At 35.8% G+C, this 20832-nt stretch overlaps 1 long non-coding RNA gene and 1 pseudogene across 1 annotated transcript; both read right to left on the bottom strand.

Moving 5' to 3' along the window:
- Positions 1 to 7631: 7631 nt before the first annotated feature.
- On the bottom strand, positions 7632 to 20479 carry LOC143628862 (mediator of RNA polymerase II transcription subunit 19a-like; annotated as a pseudogene).
- LOC143628841 (uncharacterized) lies at positions 9287 to 10030 on the bottom strand. The gene is made up of 3 exons (XR_013152827.1): positions 9733 to 10030; positions 9556 to 9617; positions 9287 to 9469 (listed from the first exon to the last, which is right to left on the bottom strand). It is a non-coding gene; the product is annotated as an uncharacterized LOC143628841 (long non-coding RNA).
- Positions 20480 to 20832: the final 353 nt, after the last annotated feature.

The raw sequence follows: 20832 nt of genomic DNA, 5'->3' as shown, positions 1-20832 counted from the left end.
TTGACGATTGTCACACAAGTTTTGGAGATTAATCGTATTACACTGTTACTCTATTCAAATTCTCTCAGAACACACACAAACACACACACACACAAACGTAATCCTTCCGTCTAATCGTATAATCCAGCATGAACAACACGATGTTATCATGATCTAGATCCGGCTCAAAGCTATTCAAGCTTTCTCATATCTTGTCACAAATAATATACTATATAATATAATCTTTGTAATATTAATAATGAAAAGATATATAATAGATAAAATGAAAAAAAAGCAAATTTTAGGTTATTTTGTAACCACTAACATTTAAAATGCTGAGGGTGGTTGTGATATGCTTAAAATGGAACATTTGATGGTCGAAAGTTATTAAAATAATGCATTTCATTCCTTCAATATTATAAAATTGATCATTACAATTTAGAGGATATATTTTGTTTTCCTATGGTATGTATATTGATCATTACAGTTTAGAGGATATATTTTGTTTTCTTATGGTATGTATAGATAACATTTTTATTCTTCTTAATAGTGTGTTTCAAGGAATTATTTTTGAATATATGTTTGTTAAAAGTAAGCAATTGTTTAATATAATGTGTTCAAGACATGTCATAAACTCAAGCTTCATTTGTCGATCTTGATTATGCTCACACTTAAATGACCCTAAACGAGTCGATCTTAAACTTTCCAAATTGAACTTGAGTTTCATACATATAAATGTGTGTGCGTACATGAGTCGGGTTAAAATCAGACCAAACAGAACGTGAAATTGCTGGAAAATCAAAATGGAATACAAAGTCAATATAGGGTGGGGCGGTGGGCTGGTCTCGGATTAGACCAAAACCTAATATAAATATTTTATGCTAAGATTTTTTATGTATCGAATTTCATCCGGACCGAACTAAACCTGATCAAACTGAACCTAAATTTATCATAAAATTAAAACCGGAATTCAAATCAAACCCAATATGGTTAACAAACAATCACACAAATCGCGGTTCGGATTGTTAACTTGAACCTGATTATCAAAATTCAGTTACATTCCTTATATCAGTTGAGGGTAGTGTACATGCTATGTATATTTTAAATTGTATTTGGTTAAAGCTAATTATTTGTATTAGAAACTTAGAATTATACTAATGTTGATATTAATCCCATGAACTAATTATATTAAAAATCAGATACAGCTATATTGTTCAAAATCATTTATTAACTCAACATTTTAACAAAACTACAAGTTGAAGGAAGCTATTTAACTAATTGTAACACACTTTAGGATTTTAAATAGGGAGATTCACCTAAACAACCATTTTGATCTACTAAATGGACTAATTAGCATTGATTTTCTAAATTATCAAAATGGACATGTGACAATTTTTTCAAAATATCTCGAATCATTCACAACATGGCACGTGCCAGTCGCTGCTTCACAGCGTAGCAGATTTAGTTTGTTGCTCTAAATGTTTTTTATATTGAAGTCCTCTTTTATTGTTCTAAAACTATTAAATGATTTCAAAAAATTATAGGCAGGCCAATCAGTCCAGGTATTAAGAAACACTCTTTTTATGGGTTTAAACCATTCATGAGAAAAAATTAGTTATGCACCTTAAATTACATGTCAATGTATTGGTGAAATAGTTCGATGCGAGACTCTTATCAGATTATCTAGTCTAATAGATTAATTAATGACTTAAAAGTAGTAGCTGCGGATCCGGTACTTAGTGAAGTTGTGATGATGCTAGAGCCAATCTTATTACATTCCATGCTTGTTCACATTGTTAAGCTTGAACTTGATATTCCATTTTGTCTTTTCATATGTATTGTCCTCTTTCTTCCTGTAATGTTAAGAAAACATATGTTCAATACCATATATGCATCCATCCAAAAAACTTAATATATGCTACAATGCAATATGCATACCGTATTACAGGGCAAAGAACCAATCCTTCCAATAATCATTTTTCCTATCGTGAAAACCAAATCACTATCCGGGTATAGTGTAGCATATTTTTCCCATAATCCGTATTGGCTAAACGGATCATGTAACATATTTTTAGTTCCTTTATCTTTCATTTTTTGCTTTTTGGAAATCCAATATTGCAATAAAAGTCACCTGTTAGGATCACTGGCAAGAAATTGGTTGGCATATATTGGTTCAGGATCAGGAATGTAGAATTCTGTCGCAGAGCGGTAAGGTATCCAAATTCCCATAAAGTCGGGCTGTCTCTAGGAGGCTTGTAAACAAGATTAGCAACATCGATATCACTATTGGGGTATTTTTTTGCCCATGAGAAAACCCAACAACTAATACTCTCTACATGGATTTATTTATTATTTATTAATAATAAGAAAAAAAAAGGAAATAAAATATGTGTACTTATTAGATGTCGCTTCCCAAACGGACAGAACCGAAGTCGGTTATTTTACTTGGGCCATGACCACTAAAATTGAAGATTTCTTGGTGGGCTTTTGTGTGGGACAACAAGCAACGTCAAAACATATTAATAGGGATTTTTTTTTGTGGTTGTGACATTCATTCCAGCCGACATCACATACTAAGAAGTCCAAGTTTTTTTGGAGTATTTTGTGCTCCCTTTCATTCAGCCGATTTAAGACAAAAGAAGTTTTTTGGTGTTCCAATTTTTTGGTGTTTTGTGAAGATAAAGAGACGTGCCAGAGATCGATTTATTCTCTCGTTGGTGATTCCTCTTACTCGTTTCTTTTGTAGTCTTGATTCCATATACTTGAAGTAATTATTGTTTAAAGTATATGATGATTATTGTATACCTCTAGTTTTAGCTAGAGAAGACTTTGTATTGTTCATTATTGGTGATAGTGGATTTGAAACGGCTCTAATAGTCCAGTGATTTTTACTCTCGCCTTTAGAGGTTTTCTACGCTAAAATTTTTGTCACTTTTACTTTTAAATTATACTCTATTTGTTTGCATCCTCATTGGTTCATTCGGATCGGGAAAAAGTTTGGCCAAACGAAGATTAATTCCGCAATTTTGTTTAATGTTCGTGTCTAAGTGGTCGTTTTTCCCAACAGAGTGGTATCAAAGCTTCGGCTCTTGTTCTTGGGTTAAGATTTGTTTGAACGATGGAAGCTAATACAAGTAGGGTGGTGAATTTGAATGGTTCTAATTATCATGTTTGGAAAGGCAAGATGGAAGACCTTCTTTATGTGAAGGATTATTATTTACCTGTGTTCACTACCGATAAACCTGAAGATAAAACTGTTGAAGAGTGGAATATTTTGCATAAAAAGGTTTGTGGGTATATTCGGCAGTGGGTTGATGATAATGCTTTGAACCATATTAGTGGGGATATTCATGCTCGTACTCTTTGGACCAAGCTTGAAGAGTTGTATGCTCGGAAGACCGGGAACAATAAGTTGTTCCTAATTAAACAGTTGATAAACTTAAAGTACCGTGATGGTGCGCCTGTTACTAATCATTTGAATGCTTTTCAGGGTGTTATTAATCAGCTTGCAGGTATGAGTATTAAGTTTGAAGACGAGATACAAGGTTTATGGCTTCTTGGTACGTTACCGGATTCTTGGGAGACTTTTAGGACATCGTTGTCCAACTCCGCAGCAAACGGTATTATTACTATGGAATTGGCTAAAGGTAGTTTATAAATGAAGAGATGAAAAGAAAGTCACAAGGTTCCTCTTCACATTCAGATGCCTTAGTTACCGAAAGTAGGGGGAGAAGCCATAGTAGAGGTCCGAGTAATAGAGCAAAGCACCACAGTAAGTCCGAAGGGAAGTTTGAAGAATTTGAGTGCTATCATTGTGGTAGAAAAGGGCACACAATAAAATTCTGCAGACAATTGAAAACGGAGAACAAGAAGGCTAATTACAACAATAAAAAGAACAACCACAAGAAAGACGACGGTGATTAAGGTACTTCTAAAACTAACACTGCCACCGAAAAATTTCATATTTGTTGTGATTATGATAGGGTGAACATAGCACGTGATGATTCGAGTTGGGTTGTTGTCAGTGGTGCTACTTGTCATGTGACATCACAAAGGGATTTTTATTCATCTTATACTCTTGGTGATTTTGGGAATGTCAAGATGGGTAATAATGGGCTATCAAAGATCGTTGGTGTTGGGGATGTTTGCTTGAAGTTTGATACTGGGATGGATTTGGTTTTACACAATGTGAAACATGTTCCAGATATTAGACTTAATTTGATCTCCACAGGCACAGTAGATGATGATGGTTTCCACAGTACCTTTGGTGGTGGAATTTGGAAACTCACTCGTGGTTCGTTGATCGTGGCAAGAGGTAAATGAACTTCAAAGTTATATATGACACATCCAAAAATTTCCAGGGACTTGGTTCATTCGTTGACGAGTTCTGATGTAACCGATATGTGTGGCATAAGAGACTTGCTCATATGAGTGAAAAAGGGATGTCTATATTATTGAAGAAAGATGCCTTGTCCGGTGTGAAAGATGTTCATTTGAAGAAGTGATCTCATTGTATGAATGGTAAGCAAAAGAGAGTTTCTTTTCATAGTCATCCGCCTCATAGAAAAGAAAGTATACTCAACTTGGTGCATTCGGATGTATGTGGTCCTATGAAGACTAGAACACTTGGGGGCTGCTTATATTTTGTCACATTTATTGATGATCATTCGAGGAAGGTATGGGTTTATACTTTGAAGTCTAAAGATCAAGTGTTTGATGTGTTTAAGCAGTTTCATGCCTTAGTTGAAAGACAAAGTGGGAAGAAGCTCAAGTGTATTCGAACAGACAATAGAGGTGAATATATTGGTCCTTTCAACGCTTATTGTAGAGAGAAGGACATTCGACACCAAAGGCCACCTCCAAAGACACCACAGTTGAATGGTTTAGCAGAACGGATGAACAGAACGTTGGTTGAAAGGTTTAAGTGTTTGCTCTCACAAGCATGGTTGCCTAATTCTTTTTGGGGTGAAGCTTTAAATACAGCGGTACATGTTATTAATCTTACTCCTTGTATTCCTTTGCATAATGATGTTCCAGGCAGGGTTTGGAGTGGCAAAGATGTTTCATATCGTCATTTGCGGATCTTTGGACGCAAAGCATTTGTGCATATTCCAAAGATGAAAGATCAAAGCTAGATGTGAAGTCCAGACAGTGTATACTCCTTGGTTATGGGCAAGATGAGTTTGGATACAGGCTATATGATCCGGTTTCAAAGAAGCTTGTAAGAAGTCGTGATGTTGTGTTTGTGTAAGACGAGAGTTTGAAAGATATTGAGAAGACAAAGGTAGTTCCTCAGTACACTGATGATCTCATTGATTTAGATCCTATTCCTACTCAGCAATCTGAGCCACATCACGAAGATGGTATTCAAAATGACGAACAACTTGGTACAGAAAATGTTGATAATCAAGAGCAGGCAGAGTTGGATGTGGATATTCATCCCGAGTTACCAGTAGATATGCCTACATTTGTCCCACTCAGGCGGTCTGCGAGAGACCGTCAACCTTCTACTCATTATTCTACCAGTGAGTACGTCTTACTCACTGATGGGGGAGAGCCCGAGTATTACACCATGGAAGATAAGCATAAAAGAGAGTGGGTTGAAGCCATGCAAGATGAGATGGATTCCCTGTATGAGAACAATGCCTTTGAGTTGGTGAAGTTGCCTAAGGGCAAAAGAGCATTGAAAAACAAGTGGGTCTACAAAGTGAAGGCTGAAGAATATACCTCACGGCGTAGGTACAAGGCAAGATTAGTGGTCAAAGGGTTTAGTCAAATAAAGGGTATTGATTTTGATGAGATTTTTTCTCCAGTTGTGAAGATGAGTGCCATTAGAGTGATTCTTGGTTTAGCTGCTAGTCTTGATCTTGAGGTTGAGCAGATGGATGTCAAGACAGCATTCCTTCACGGTGATTTGGATAAAGAAATCTATTTGGAGCAACCAGAAGGTTTTCAGGTTAAGGCTAAAGAAGATTATGTTTGTAAACTTCAGAAAAGTCTTTATGGGTTAAAGCAAGCACCAAGACAGTGGTATAAGAAATTTGAGTTAGTTATGGGGAAGCAAGGCTACCGAAAGACTGCGTCTGATCACTGTGTTTTCTTTAAGAGGTTTGGTGATGATGATTTCATTAATTTATTGCTTTATGTTGATGATATGTTGATTGTTGGCAAGAATGTAGAAAGAATTGTTCAGCTGAAGAAAGAGTTAAGCAAGTCGTTTTCTATGAAAGACTTGGGGCCAGCTAAGAATATTCTTGGCATTCGGATTACTAGAGATGGAACTTCAAAGAAGTTGCACATGTCACAAGAGCAATACATTGAAAAGGTGCTTAGCAGATTCAAGATGTCTAAAGTTAATGTGGTTAGTACACATCTTACTCTCAACTTTAAGTTAACTGAAAAAGATTGCCTACTTCTGAGAAAGAGATTGAAGAAATGGATGGTGTTCCATATGCATCAGCGGTTGGAAGCTTGATGTATGCAATGGTATGTACACGGCCTGATATTGCCCATGCAGTAGGTGTTGTTAGTCGGTTCTTGTCAAATCCGGGTAAGAAGCATTGGGAAGCAGTTAAGTGGATACTTAGATATTTACGAGGTACTTCCAAATTGGGTATAACATTTGGAAATGGGGAGCTGATGCTTGTTGGTTACACGGATTCTGATATGGCAGGAAATAAGGACAACATGAAATCCACTTCTGGATATTTAATGTTATTTGCAGGGGGAGCCGTGTCATGGCAGTCAAGACTGCAAAATGCGTTGCTTTGTCTACTACCGAGGCAGAATGTATGACAGCAACAGAAGCATGCAAAGAATTATTGTGGTTGAAAAGATTTATGCAAGAGCTTGGCTTTATGCAACAGCGCTACGTGGTTCTTTATGATAATCAAAGTGCTATTCACCTTGCTAAGAATTCTATGGGGGTGTTTGGGTGAGCTTTTAAAACTTGCTTATTTGCTTGTTTGCTTGTTGAAAAGCCAAATGTGTTTGGCAAAGCTCCTCCAAAAGCTTCAAATTGAAGCTTTTCAAAAGTTGTTAGCTTTTCAAAAAGCAAATAAGCAAAAAAGCAATTTTAAAAGCTTAGCCAAACACCCCCTTATTATCATAGAAGAACAAAACATATTGATATAAGGTATCATTGGATTAGAGATGCTATTGAAGACAAGTTGTTTGAACTTGATAAAGTTCACACCGATGATAATTGTTCCGATATGTTGACCAAAGCTGTGGGAAGGGAGAAACTGAAGATATGTTGCTCACTCGCCGGGTTGTGAGTTCTTTCTCATAGACAAAAAGGGGGAGATTTGTTAGGGTATTTTTTTGTTCATGAGAAAACCCAACAACTAATACTCTCTACATGGGTTTATTTATTATTTATTAATAATAAGAAAAAAAAAAAGGAAATAAAATATGTGTACTTATTAGATGTTGCTTCCCAAATGGACAGAACCAAAGTCGGTTATTTTACTTGGGCCATGACCACTAAAATTGAAGATTTCTTGGTGGGCTTTTGTGTGGACAACAAGCAACGTCAAAACATATTAAAAGGGATTTTTTTTTGTGGTTGTGACATTCATTCCAGCCGACATCACATACTAAGAAGTCCAAGTTTTTTTGGAGTATTTTGTGCTCCCTTTCATTCAGCCGATTTAAGACAAAAGAAGTTTTTTGGTGTTCCAATTTTTTGGTGTTTTGTGAAGATAAAGAGACGTGTCAGAGATCGATTTATTCTTTCGTTGGTGATTCCTCTTACTCGTTTCTTTTGTAGTCTTGATTCCATATACTTGAAGTAATTATTGTTTAAAGTATATGATGATTATTGTATGCCTTTAGTTTTACCTAGGGAAGACTTTGTATTGTTCATTATTGGTGATAGTGGATTTGAAACGGCTCTAATAGTCCCGTGGTTTTTACTCTCGCCTTGAGAGATTTTCCACATTAAAATTTTTGTGTCACTTTTACTTTTAAATTATACCCTAATTGTTTGCATCCTCATTGGTTCATTCGGGTGGGGAAAAAGTTTGGCCAAACGAAGATTAATTCCGCAATTTTGTTTACCGTTTGTGGCTAGGTGGTCGTTTTCCCAACAATCACAACCTGCTAGCAACAAACGAGGGAAAATAATACATTTAAAATGGTTTATAAATAGAAAAGACTATAATTTTAATTTAGTAGATATATTAATTATTTTAATTGCTTTTATCATATTAACTATATATTCTTACGGATGTTTCGATTGATGACCTGATGTGACGGTAATAGTCGTCGGGTTTTTGTAATATCCTATGAAACCTTGGACCCAAGCGTTATTATATGTTCCCGGCAAAATATGTTTGATCGAAAATGGCCTTGTTCGTCTGTTTTACTCCAAAATTGATACCCTGTGGATAAAAATGTGTTTTAACATTTAATAATTTCAGATTAGAATGTTGAAACTTAGCATAGATCTCCTTACTCGCAAATAAAGCTCACCTCGTTTTCTCGTTCCCGTGATCCGGGCTCCTGGTGCAGCTAGTCCAATGTAAGAACCATTTGTGGGTGTTTGTTAATCGCTAATGAACCTAATGTGTTCATTTTAACTTCAATATTTTTTTTAGGGTTGTATACTTCTTTCACTAATATATATGCTTAATTTCATTATTTTTTTTTATTATCTATTTAACAGATACAAAAACACATTTTCTTAACTATTGTTTATAGTCTGGTGATATCAAGATATAACGCTAAGAGTTCTAGTCTCATAAAAACATTGTCCTAGATTTAAAAACAGATCTAAAGATTATGAGAGTTAGCCGTCTTCCCAAAAAAAAGTCTTTTTAACAAACACTAACAAAATAACAAGTAAATTAAGAACATTTTAATACTAAAGTATAAAAGAGATCTTTGACGCCACAGTTCATTTTAGGCGATAGAAGCTAACATGCGCCTAGCCAGTTATGGTAGTCCATCTGTTGATCCCACTCACACCACCGCCACACCTGTAATCTCCTTGTCATCATCTGTTACAGACACGATCCTAGGGGTGTTCATCGGATCGGATAACGGGTTATTTGGTTTATTCGGTTCGGATTGTTCGGATTTGAAAATTTTAGAAACTTATCCAAGATGCGATCCGAATTGGGAACTTTCATATCCGATCCGAATTGGGAACTTTCATATCCGATCCGAATTAGTTCAGATCGGATTCGGATCGGGTTCGGATAATCCAAACTATCCGAAATAGCCTGTTTAACACATACAAACAAAAAATAAGCATACAAACTAAAATATCGCAAAGAAAATAAAGGACCAAAGTCTAAATCCATCACAATTCAAAAAATAAAAACAGTACATGAACATAGGTGAAACTTCATACAAAAGCCAAATAAAATCCATCATAAATAAGAAAATTAAAACAGTGCACGACAAATGCCAAACTTCAAACAAAAAGCCTTTGTGTTCCAAAAAGCACACTGCACATCAACATTCTCCATTATCCTTCATAGATCTGCATAAATTTAACACGATAAATTCAAATATTTTACAAAAACTAGCAAGTGAACTCATAAGTCGACCCTAAAATTATACGAGCACCTTTTGCATACTTCACCAAACAGGCCACCAACTCTTTTATTTAATCGATAGAAGTCTCATCTCTACAAGACACGAGAAAATATAATGGAAAATTAAGAGTTACCTTTTAAATATAATAAAATATGAATGATAAAAATATGACTCATAACTAATAATAAACAATTAGGAGTAAATAACCTTCTTCAAATTTATCAAGATCATCAATGTCTTCTTCCATGTTGCGAGTAACACCACTTGAGCGAATCCAATCTTGAGTACAAATTAAAGCTTCAGCAATTTAAGGAGTTAAAGAACTCCTGAATGAGTCAAGCACTCTGCCTCCCGTGCTAAATGCAGATTCAGAAGCCACTGTTGAAATAGGAATGGCTAAAATATCACGAGCAGGCAATGACAAAACAGGAAATGCCGGACTTCTCTTCTTCCACCAACCCAAAACAGTGAAATCTTCACTTTCAAACCACACACTATCTCCTTCAATCTCATCTTTCAAATACCTATCCAATTCAGTCTTAGAATCTTCAGACACACCTGATTCTATTATTTGTTTTTTTTACCTCAGCCGTGTTTCTCTCTCTTAGTGCTCTAAATGTATCCTCTACATTGCCAAAAAAATCAAAACCTTTACCACTTGAAGTACCCTCATTCATGGGCTTAGATGATGCGGATGAAGCCTTGGTTGGATGATTATTCGAGTGAATCCGTTTATATTCGTTGAATAAGTTATACAATGCTTCTTCACACAATTGATAAACTTGATCCCCTAGCTCATTCCCATATATACCTCGAAGATTGATGTTAAGATACCCCAACTTTGTCCTTGGATCAAAAAGAGAAGCAATAAACACCATCAGGTTGAATTTCCTGATATCACCCCAATACTTATTAAATTTCAATGTCATTGACTCAGCCATCTTTTTCAACTCCTCATCTTCTGTTGTATGACAATTTTTCAAAACTGTATTTATATAACTAATGGAGTCCGAATATGTGTTTAAGGTAATGTACTTTGTACCTAAAAGATATTAGCACAAAATCATCAAATGAAATAATAGATCAAATGAATATATATTTATATACACTAAAAAGTTAAATAAGATCATAATTAATACCTGAAACTCTAATAGTGAGCTCATAAAAATGACGAAGAAAACTTCTCAACCTTGTTGCATTACCCCAATCGTTTAAATCTGGCACCCCATGCCCCTCCTCAAGATCACGAGAAAACACCAAGTCCTCCTCTATAAAACGTTCAAATACTCTTTTATGCTCACTTGTGACAGTCAACATCAAATAAGTAGAGTTCCAACGAGTAGAAACATCCAAAGTTAAAAGACTTTTCACATTCAACTCATTCCAACACAGAAAATTCCTTAAATCTTTTCAATCTCGCCGGTGATTGTCTAACCCACCGAACAGCAGCCCTAATACGATCAACAGAGACTCTTACCTCCTTTAGTCGATCTTGCACAACTAAATTCATTATATGTGCAATACACCTCACATGTGTCCATTTTCCTTTAATAAGACACTTATCATTCCATTTCATCATTTTTCCAACTAAATACTCAACCGCAACATCATTGCTAGAAGCATTGTTGACTGTAACAGTCATAACATTTTGCAACTCCCAATCAATCAAACAGTTTTCAACCGATCGTCCAATATCCTTTCCTCGATGGCTGGAAATAGGACAGAAGTTGATCAGTTTCTTTTGCAAATTCCAGTTTTCATCAACATAATGTGCGGTGAAGCACATATAGTTGATTCTTTGCAAAGATGTCCATGTATCAGTCGTCAAACAAATTCTATTAGCTGACCTTTTCATTTGAGCTTTAAGCTTAGCCTTTTCTTCAAGAAATATTTGATAACACTCCCTTCGAATTGTGCTTCGAGATGGAACAACAAGTGCTGGCTGACATATCTTCATGAGTCTTCTAAATCCCTCATTTTCAACAAATTTGAAAGGCAGCTCATCAACAATCACCATTATTGCGATTTGTCTCTTAACTTTTTTCTGATCAAACCTAAAGGATTGTAAACAAACTTTATTATCACCAGTTTCCTCATCCTTCTCTTCACTAAATGCAAGATTTGACTGCTTGGAAGAATCATTTTCTGGATTACCCTTACATTTTGGGATATGATTTCTCATATTTGAGGTACCAGCTTTCGAATCATCAACATAATTTGATGGACAATATTTGCATCGTGCCCTAGCATTTCCATTTTCATCTTTATACATAACGAAATGAAGCCACACAATTGATCTGTCTTTATAGTTCTTTGGTTTCTTCGAACACTCCGATTTTAAATTGCTGGTATTAGAATCAGCCTCTATAGACATGTCTAGAAAATCTGGATTTGTAACAACAAGACAACAAACAGTTAATAAAATACTTGAATCTTATGTATATGTGTTTAAAATCTGCAAGCTATATTAAAATCTGCAAGCTATACTAACAAAACATGAAATATAGAGTATGACACACATTTACACATAAACATATGAAATATGCATAAAATCAAACATATAAACAGAAAGAAAAATTTATTAATCATTCAGACACAAATGGAATTAATTAATATCTCGAATAACATACCGATTAGGAAACAATGGAGCCGTGGTGGACTGGTGGCGGATGGCAGATGGCAGATGGCGGATGGAGGACGCGGACTGAGGACGGCGGACGATAGAGCGGTGGATTTAGGGTTAGAACTTAGAAGGAATAGAAATATAGAAGCTGGTCACTTTTTGAAATGAATGAGCGGTGGTTAGGGATTAGGGTTATTGAAGATTTTAGTGGGTTATTTACTATTAGGCCTGGACTATAAATAAAACTAATGAAAACACATGTTATTTATTCAGATAGTTTGGATATCCGAATAACCCGAAATATCCGAATTTTTTGGGAATCAATATCCGAATCCGAATTAGTTATTCGGATATTCGGATCCAAATAAGAATTCGGGTCGGATTAATCGGGTTTTGGATTCGGTTTGGATTTCGAATTTTTTCGGCTTGCGAATTTCCAACACGATCCCATTTGCAATGGAAGGCACTGTAACCTCTACTAAACTTTAATTACTGCCTTGTAGCATCGCTATTCCACTCTGTAATCCCTTTGGTCACCACGATGAAGACTGCCTGCTGTCTCAGTGGTGGTCACAGATTACGATTCACCACGATTGTTGCCGGGTTCGTTTTCCGAACCCAAGGTAGCGGTTGGGTGGTGGTAGTCTGCTTGAGCGACGACTGTCTCTGTGGTGGTCGTTGATTTCTATTCACGTCGATTGTCGCCGGGTTCCTTTTCCGAACCCTAGGTGGCGGTTGTGTGGTATGGTCTAAAGCGACGGCTGTCTCTATGGTGCTCGCAGGTTACAATTCGCGGTGACGATTGTGCCTGTCTATGAGTTAGACAACCGTAATGGTGGGCTTTAGTGGTTTTATCGGTGGCCTCTAAATGTCCGGTGACACTATACCGGTATTGATTTTGGCTGTGGTTTGTGCCTGTGTCCCGTAACGGTGGCTATATCGGTTTTCGGCGATTCCGATAATCCTTAATGTTTCTGTTCCAGGGGACGATTGTGACTGTTGATGTGTTAGACCTCCGGTTCGACGGGGCTAGGAGTTTATTGGTAGACTTTAGACATTCGGCGACCCTATCTTCTCCTGCGACTATCGATATCCTTACAAGGTATGTCTATTATTTTATAATTGCATGTTGATTTTTGTTTTAGGTACCAGTGTTGTTTTTGTATATTTTCACTTTCTTTGAGCGACAGGACTTGCTTAAATGTTTGTGTAATGATGTTTGATGTTATTGAGATTATGTATGTTGATTTTAAGATCGGTTTCATCACCGCTTTCCTTTGGTTGTTTTTTGCATTTATTCTACTACAAGTGACTATAGGAGTTCGGTTGTAACTCCATTCTTTTCAGTTGTTTTTCGCAGAGAATGGTTAATTACAAAATTGCAGGTTTGATTTCTCAATTCGAAGTAACATCAAATTTAGGGCTTTTATGTTATGGTTGTGTGTGTACCACATAAGCATAAACATTTTCCTATATCTGAACTCTCAAAACTGTTCACAAAGACATTTATCAATTGTTTAGATAAGTAGTTGGACAATAAAGCAGATAGGTTGTTTAGATAAGCAGCTCGAACATTGATATACCGACCGGACACCCGGCTAGAAATAAAGGATTTCTATATTTTTATATAAAATTCATTTTTGTAAATTCAACTTAACATTCAAATATTTTTTTTTCCTTTGTTATTTCAATACTAATTGTTGCTGTTTGCAACTGTTACAGATTTAGAAGGCATTACTGAAGTGAGGCGATAGGCACAGGTTTCGTTAAGTGTTATGTGCTTTGTTCATACTGGTACCTATATGTATATAGGTGTATTAACTCAATAACTCAAACCGTTAGGCCGTCCTATTTTATCCCTTCTATCACTCGGTTACCTAGGCTTACCTAAAAGCGCATAATGCGATGTCAGTATGCTAACGCAAAGTTTCCGCTAGCTCAGGATCAACTCTGCCAAAAAAATATATATATATCAACTTTGTGAAGACCAGCAGCCATGTTACCAGTAATGTTGCTGGCTTAGCAATATATCCAATTCCCGTGAACATGTTACGATTTGTTAAATATGTAAAGATTAGATTTTGTATGCATTTTTATAAGTCACTTATATAGTTACATACTAACTAGCCTAGCACTATTTACAATTAACAAGAATGTTGTGACTTCTTATGTATGCAAAGATTATAACAGCAAGTTGATATGGACATAGAAAAGTGCTATTATTATAACAGTAAGTTGAATATTTAACATCTCTAGCAACCTCATTTTGCAATGCTTTACCACCCCGCGCAACGCGCAGGTAAATACCTAGTTTTAAATAATTGTGATACTAACTCCATGGCAGATGACCAAATTCCCACTTCAAATCTTTCAAAACAAAACTTCAAATATTTTAATTTAATAAAACCCCACTAAGTTGTAATGGGCCTGACAATTTAAATGAGCACATAAATTAACAAACTTGAAACAGAATTACTGACGACCATAAACGAACAATCAAGATATGTGTTCATGTTCGTTCGCTTTACACTTCTACTAAATGAACAAAAAGTTATGTTCTTGTTCATTCGTTTATAAAATAAATGAACTTACTGCCGAACAAAGTTAAATAAAGTTACTAACAAACATAAACTAACGTTCATGAACATAAACAACGAGTATGTGCTCATGTTGGTTCATTTTACTAAATGAACAAAAAGTTTTGTTCATGTTTGTTCATTTATTAAATAAACAAGCTTCCCGCGGAATGGTTCACTAAACGTTAGGTTCGTTTACAAACCTAGTTATGCATCCAAAAACGAAGGGGTAAAGCTAACCTTGTCATGATGACTGCTTTTATCCTTCTTTTTTTCCTTGTCCTTTATCTTTACTTCGATCTTCATGATGATGCTTATGTTTCTTATGCTCTTTATCCCTTTCCTTGTGTTTTTTTTGCCTTTTCTCTTTATCCTTCGATTCACTTCCAGATTTTCCAGCTATAGTAGGAACTCCCTTCTCCGACTAAAAAAGTCCACATGGCCCTTAACTCTTAAGTCCACTTTATATTGCCAATTATAACAAAATTCACAAGTTGGCAAAACATAGGTCAACCACTTACAACTGGCAGGTCAACAGAAGCAGATTTCCTTAATTGAAATGCTTCCTTTAGGATGTGTATTTGTGTTCCTTGAAAAGGATGTATTCTGAATAAGCTGATCCAAAAGCATCCCTTCACCTTTTCTAATTTCTGAGTCCCCAACAACATTATGCAGGTCATGTGTATCTGAAATAGACACATGAAGTGATTTATTGCGGAAGAAGTCATAATGAGGTAATAACTTAGGTAGCTTTTGGTATGCATGAATGACAGTAGGAATGAAATGATTTATTACGTTGGAATGAAAAAAGTGGTGTTTGGTTGCTCAATGGAATGGAATCATCCATTACATATGGAATCCCATTCCATCAAAACCATTCTTTCCCACCCCCCTTCTTTTTTTTCATTCCATTCCTCCTTCACCCTACTTTCTCAACACCACCACCACCTAACAACTACCATCGACACCACCACCAACTCCGTCGACACCACCGCCGCCACCACCATTTTCGTCGCTGGAGCTACCACAGTCGCCATTGTAAGGGTTTTTTTTTTTTGGGGGGGGGGGTGGGGATTAAAAAGTATTTTGAGATATGAGTACTTTTATTATTTCTATTTCATTTATACAATAAAAATTAATAATTTATTTCATTCCCATAAGTTAATCAAACAAGGAAATGGAATGGTAATGATCTATTTCATTCCCTTGTCCATTCCATTCCTTCTCCCATTCCATTCCCCCATTATTCCATTACCTTCAACCAAACATACCCTTATAGTAGCTTATTAGATCCACAGCACCCGTAAGTTCCCTAGGCCCTATATTAGAAAACACATAAAAGCATATAGTTAGTTACTTACTTACGAAAGATTATTGCTTTAAAAGTTAAAACTCACATTTCCAAACGTCTTCCTTTAAGGATCAATTAATCAGTATCTTGTATGAGCATAAAACCGTCATCACCTAGAATATACCCAAAGATAAGATAATAAAAAAAATGAAATTAAAAAAGAAAATGTAATCTGTATTCTATAAGTTATGTAGACTATGTCCATAAGGTGTGCACGATCGGGTTCAGTTATTAGAATCAACCGAGTTAACCAATCGGTTTTCAGTTAATCGGTTCGTTTTTTTGATTTTCGGTTCGGTTCGGTTCGGTTAAATAACAAAAATGAAACTTGGGCTAAAATTAAGGTTTGATAGATTATGATTGTGGTTAATTGAGATTAGATAATAGAATAAGGCAAATGAAGAACTGAACGATAGAATTAATTAAAATGTTAAGAAAGATTACAAGAGATTCCTAGGCCTAGCCCTCTCACTGCATATGCAGGAGCCATGGTGCTACCATCTTAAAGATAAACATACTCCCCCCCCCCCCTATTAGCTAATAATACCTATTTATAGAATTATAACTTGCACTTGACCCCCTCCAAAAATAGACAAATGACATTTAAACTATAACTTGATCATGATTCCTATCATTACTCCCCCTTTCGAAACAGTCTTGTCCTCAAGACTAGGAACGATATGATCCAATAGTTAACTCAATAACATAACATGCAGTCCTGTACCACCAAAGAATACCCAATGGTTTTGTAGGAACGAAAATTCTAATTGATGCCGGAACGGAAGCATTCAAATGGCTCATGACACTTTAGTTAATCAAAAACCGATAACTGAACCATAGGTTCCAAGAACAAAGTTCTTTATTATTAAACTTCAATCAAAAACTTAAAAACTAAATAACCATAACCCTATTTATACTAAACAAAGAAAAGAGATAAATATGGAAACAAGTTGATTCAGCTCGGTTCCTTTTGTGTTTAACTTTTAAAAATCCATTTGTTCATTTATTATTATCTTAGACAAGAACAATATGAAGACGAAAATGAAAGATAAACTTTGATCTTAACACATACCTTATGGATTAGGATGGATTAGATCTTGTTTACTTTGAAATCTTAAACGAATCTTCTTAAATCTTTGATGAATGAAAGGAATGAATGTTTGTGTGTATGAGCAGGAGGTGTGTAAGTGTGTGTCTCTGATGGTGAAGATGATGAAATAAGGATGATTAGGCTTTTAGGAAGGTTTATGTCCTTAAATACTCTAGGCCCGTAGGCTTAGGCCCGTAATCATTCTAAACCCATATGCAATAGCCTACGAAAAATCCTAATCTTTTCTTTTCATCTTATTATTATTTAAGCAATTTAATTAACAACACACGACAAATAAATAAAGCTCATCTTATTTATTAATTTGTAAAACGCGGATGTTACAATATGAAGTGTAAATGAATCAATAAAATAATAATAAATAGCATGTGCATTGAAAAATCAAGTAAGGCCCACATAATTTCTAATCATGCAACCCTAACAAATAAGCTATAACTAACTAGAACACTACGTCTAATGTCCTATCTTATAGTCACGCTCTGATACCAATATGCAACACCTAGGATTAAGCGGAAACGCCTAAACGTGACATACAGATTGCTCAAAACACATGTGACACTATTAAGTGTCATTAATTAATTAAAGCATCAAATACACAAGTCTGAAAATAAAGAAATACAAGAAAAATAAGAATAATTAAACAGCTTGTCCATTTATTTAAAGGAGAGAAAATAGAAATGGAAATGGAATTGTAGAGAAAGAGAATTGGTATGGAGAATGAGAATCATTTCTCTTGTTTGGTACACGAGAAAATAAACAGAGAACTCTACCATACCCAACCCCACCTCCACCCAACCTGACACCACTCACCACCGCAGCCCCACCACCACAGCCCCACCACCACCAGCCCCACCACCACAGCCCCACCACCACAGCCCCATACCACCAGCACCACCACCACAGCCCTTTCTTCAACCACAGCCCACCACCACCGGCTGCCGCCACCAAATCCCCTTCTTCAACCACAGTACACAAGAAATTAAAAAGATTCAAATTTTTGGAACATAAGATATAGAAAAAGGAGGCTCAGATCTGTCATCACTGCCTCTTTGGAGATTTTGTGGTGGTGGTTGTGGTGGCGATGATGATGATAATCAGAAGCCACCTGCGACCACCGCTGATTTCCACCACCACTGTCACCCACCTGCGACCACAATCACCCGACCATCTGAAAACCCTAACCTACCACGAACCACCACTTGAAATCCTAATCTCCGTTCACCCGTACCACCTGCAACCTACAACCGGTTACCATCTCTGTGTTCACCACTGCGAACGGCGGAGACGGGGTGGTGGTTGCAGACTTGGAGACGAGGTGGCGGTTGCAGACTTGGAGACGAGGTGGCGGCCGGAGACGAGGTGGTGGCCGGAGACGAGGTGGTGACATGCTATGAGGAGGCTGCTGAGAAATGGATTTCTCTTTGTTTTAAAGAGAAATGGAATTCTCTAGTTTTAGAGAAATAGAAAGAAAAATAGAAATGAAAAGTGGAAAACAAACAAAAGAAATATTTCTAATTCCATTTCTCCCTAATCAAATCCCTCTACCAAACACCCCCTAAGTTCTAATGTCTTCTCTGAATATCATCCTTTAATGATGGTCCCTGTAGCATATATATAAAATAAAGTCAACTAAATGAATAGTTGGTTAGTTCACACCAAGTTTTGATATAAATACATAAAAACCATACAATTCTATGAGACAAGTGTAATAATTGCGCAAGTAAGGCCCTTTCCAGTTGGTAACAACCAACATACTCAGATAATCAAGTAAGCAAGGTCCTTTCCAGTTGCTAAGAACCAACATACTCGAATCGGCGGTCTCTTTTTGACTCATAACAAAATGGTCATGAGTGCCAAGGGGGCGTATGATCATACTTATTAAGGATACCACGTGCAAGTAAGTTTTGAGCAAGTAATCAAGTTCATGTTACGAATTGTAGTTTTTGTAAACGAATATGTAAACGATTTGAGTTGATAGGATGCTACCCTGAAAATATGAAAGCGTTAAAAAGGGAGTATGAGAAACTCACCTTTGAAATTGAAGATTAAACGAGAAATAAAATCTGAAAGCGCGCCAAAGGAATCGAAACGATCAAACCTCACGAACTATAATTAAAAACACAAAATTAAGGACTAACTAATGAGATTAAAAACTTAAATGATTTAGTTTTATGAATTATGCATTATTTAATGTATATTTATATTATTTTAAGGTATTTTGTATTATAATATTATTCTAATTTTTAACTGAAATTTTACAATTTAATATTATTTTAATAGTATTTAATAACTAATTTATTATTATTATGAGAATTTTATATTTAAGGAACATGGATTTTGTTGGTCTAATTTTTTCTCGAAAACAACTACGTTAGCGTATTTAATGATATTAACGAAACGGATAAATAACATAATATTAATTGCATATGAAAAAGTTGGTCTTTTGGATGAAAAATGATAAAATATAATTTATAATTAATTTTATTTTATTTAAAATAATTTTATTTTATTTAAAATAATTTATAATAATTTTATCAATTTAAATGGTTAATAATATAAAAGAGTTATGATTTTTAAAGATTAAAACACAAAAAAACATGTTGACCCGAGTTCGAACACGGGTCTTATGATTCATACTCATATGCACTAACCACTAGATCATAAAACCACTTGATAGAATATCAGAAACAGTACATTTTTTTATCATCATAATTATTTTATACTTTTTATTCATACAACAATTATTACAAATTTAAATATAGTGCATTCCATATATATAAGCGTGACAATAAATAATATAATTATAATTTTTATATAATTTTTAATATATATGCCTCACAACCTACGAAATACAAAGAAATTTTCTGGTATATGATTCAGGTATATGGTTCGGGTGAACGGGTATGTGTTTTTTGGTAATCGGGCGGGTATCATCTAATCCCATACCTGGCCCGTACATGCGAAAATTTTTAAATCCTAATCCCATACCCGGGCCATACCCATCGAGTTTCGGGTACACCCGTCTCATTTGTTTCTGGTTTTGGGTATACCTGTTGGGCTCGGGTTTTTTTGCCATCCCTAAGTAGATTATGAGTTTTCAGAAATATTGTTGTTGAGACTAGGGATGAGCAAATTCGACCCTAGTACCGGTTGGTACCAGTACTGAAATCGGTACCAATTTGGTACCATCGGTGCCAAAGTTTTAAGTTTCTCTATCGGGACCGGTACTGATACCCGTATTTCCCGAAATTTTTACCTTTGGTACCAGTACCGGTACCAAAAATTTTGGATTTTCGGGATAGGGACCGGTTGCAACCGGTACGGTATCAATCTCATCCCAAGTTGAGACGGGATTGGACTGGTCGGTCGGAATGGTCCGACTGGGATTCAGTCCACCGATCGATCTGGTTCTATGTAGTTCGTTCGATTACTAGAAAACTGGCCGGTTTGAACCGTTTCACCAGTCCGACCGGGAAACCAGACCGATTGAACCGGTTCACTGGTCTGACCGGGAAATCGGACCGAATGAAACGGTTTACTTTGGGAAAAAATATATATTTTTTTTTGAAAATTCCTTTTTTAGCCTTAACCATCATTTTTGGAACAAAGGTTGTTCGGCTGGTCCAACCGATTGAACCGGTCAACCGGT

This window comes from Bidens hawaiensis, unplaced genomic scaffold (genome assembly GCF_021521415.1).
Source record: "Bidens hawaiensis isolate Kalapana, Puna unplaced genomic scaffold, B.hawaiensis_p1.1 tig00005079_1, whole genome shotgun sequence".
Lineage (NCBI taxonomy): Eukaryota > Viridiplantae > Streptophyta > Magnoliopsida > Asterales > Asteraceae > Bidens > Bidens hawaiensis.
The sequence above is the reverse complement of the archived record's forward strand: the minus strand, read 5'-3'. Positions and strand labels throughout refer to the sequence as shown.